Raw genomic sequence first — 2,648 nt, 5'->3', positions numbered from 1 at the left:
AGGAGCCATGAAAGGAGAGACTGATGACAAAGTGTGTGCGACAGAGCATTTGTGGTCCAGCAAATCGAGGATCTAAAGCATCGTATGCTAGAATTAATCAAATGGTAATCAGTAGCAAGAGCAAGCAACCCCAACACGATGCTCTGTCACCTAACAACAAAAGATTTCCACGAGCCAAGGAAAGGGAGGATGAAAATCTTTATATTGACAGTGTTGGGTTGGCACCGATCAAAAAACATCAGGTCTGGCAAACTAAAGTGTCGCGCCAACCAAAGAATGTGTTCTCCCAGCGAATCTCTGATATTAAGCCACGCAAATGATTCAAAATTCAGACGCTTGAATCTTACAAGGGACAAACGGACCTGACTGATCACATCAAATCTTTCAAGTCAATTATATGTCTGCTCAAGATCAATGGTGCACTAAAGTGAAAACTCTTCCTTACGATGTTGAGAGACTCAGCTCTCAGGTGGTTCAATAAACTACCAACAAAAGTGATCACATCATTCACATACTTTAAGTGAATGTCCATTACACAATTTGCTAGTGCGCGGAAATCCGAAAGAGCTTGGCTCTCAGGTGGTTCAACAAACTACCAACAAAAGTGATCACATCATTCACATAGTTTAAGTGAATGTCCATCACACAATTTGCTAGTGCGCGGAAATCCGAAAGAGCTTGCTGGCTCTCTTGCAGCTTTGCTAGATACAAAGCAAGACCCTGCGCGCCTTCGTCACTTGTTTCCAAGAGTAAATGTTAGAGTTTCGTTATTTGAAACCCATGGTCTCTCATGCAGTCCCCATACAAGGATAAAAGGAAGGACATTTTTTGGCACGCACTGGAATTATAGCGATCAAAGACATTAGTTGAGTTATTAGAACTAGCCAAAAAGCACGTCTTAGCATAAGAATTCAACTCTCCCCAAGCAACATTCAAAATTGAGCAAAGAAATAGTCGTTCGGCAAAGAGAACCGTCCTTAGAGAAGGAACACAACCATCTCCCTCCTACCCGAGCTCGTTTCAAGGATTTGCGAAGACACTCGAATAATCAGGTGTCCTACAGAGCCCATTATTAGGAGAATCAAGTTTGCTACATCGAATGGCAGCCAGTTCGATATGAGAAGTGACCACCGCTAACTTATGAAATGCCCAAGGTGACTCCTCTAATTTCAATGACCAAGATAGTAGGGGTCATTCAAAACATATATATATTGCAAGAAGGTGATCTCAATAAAAGTTGGTGCATATCTTTAGGACCCAGAGAAGTACTTCACATGCCATTGGAATTACAGTCATGACACTAACGAGTGACAACACCTCTGAAATCTGGTTGAAATTTTGATCAAAGATGGGAAGCAGAAAGAGTGAGTGGTACACAAAACAACCATCTAATGACAGAGAAAGACTACTATTGGATAAATCATGAATGAGCTGGTCCGAGCCCACGTGATACATATAGTTAGCATAGTTATGGTGTAAGGTATGACTCATCCAAGGTGACTACTTAACCAAGCAACTTAGACATAGGTGGTATAAGACTTAGGTTGGGTGATAGCATATTGAACAAGTCATGAACTCTATATAATCACACTCATTTCAAAATAAACAACATTGTTCGATGAACTAGCCTTTTAGCCTCGCGAGCCAACTCAACACTTCAGCCTATTCAATTCATTACTCGATGGGCATTCCCCATAATCAAGCAAGTTTCACTAACTACAATAAATGTTCGATGTTGGTACACAAAATAAAAAGGATAAACTCAATGTATAGTTGAATCAACTAAGTAACGACTCAGAGCAAATTAAGAATGAGAGGGAATATCATTGCACTCTATTTATAATAATCAAGGTGTCTAAATCAAAGGAGTTCAATCATTGAACCATTAATTAAGATTAAATGTGATATGCTTTTGTATTAAATTCTCTTATTCTTTCATAGTGTTGCTTTCAAAATATAAGTAAATCAAGAAGCAAAAATTGGTACATCAAAAAGATGTCTGCATTGATCTCAAAGATATCTAACAATCCAAACGTGATGAGTATGACAGAAGCTAGCCCATCGCAGGAGATCATGAGGCCCACTAAACCAAAAAATTAAAGCCACACGAGCCAAGCCAACTAGGTCAATACCAACCGAACCATGCGGCATACTAGAAGATAACAAATGATCTAAGCATGAGCCATCCGATCGGAAACGAGACAAAAAAGCATCCAAACCAACCATTATAGAAAAGTCGGCCCAAAGCGATAGTTTATCTCCCAGTAGAGCCAATCCAAAGGAAGATCGAGCACCATAAAGCAACTCAGACTATCCCGTGGAGACTTCAAATACTCCTCACTAGGGATTGAGGACATACAACCAGGCTGAACCAGTGGACCGAACCATATCAATAACCTAGCTCAGTCAACCGAGCTGACCCAGTTGAACCAAAGTCAACTAAGCTTAGTCGGTCGAGTCAGAAGGCAACTAGTTGATAAGTCCACACTTGTAAAAATACCATAAATATCTTAGTTCAAACCATTTCCAAATAGGGGTAAAAATTTAATATCACAACTATATTATCATATATATAATTAAGATAATCTTTTATGAAGAAGAAAGGATTTATTATTAATCATCTCACATACTCTCGCTCTCTCTCTCTC

General features: G+C 39.5%; 1 protein-coding gene across 1 annotated transcript in view; it reads right to left on the bottom strand.

Annotated features, from left to right (window-relative positions):
* The window catches only part of LOC110024805 (probable protein S-acyltransferase 17), a 46,508-nt gene that overhangs the window by 42,200 nt on the left and 1,660 nt on the right, over window positions 1–2,648 (bottom strand). The window lies entirely within an intron of this gene.

The sequence above is a fragment of the Phalaenopsis equestris genome, unplaced genomic scaffold (genome assembly GCF_001263595.1).
Source record: "Phalaenopsis equestris unplaced genomic scaffold, ASM126359v1 Scaffold000276, whole genome shotgun sequence".
Classification (NCBI taxonomy): Eukaryota; Viridiplantae; Streptophyta; class Magnoliopsida; order Asparagales; family Orchidaceae; genus Phalaenopsis; species Phalaenopsis equestris.
This window is presented reverse-complemented; position numbering and strand designations above follow the sequence as displayed.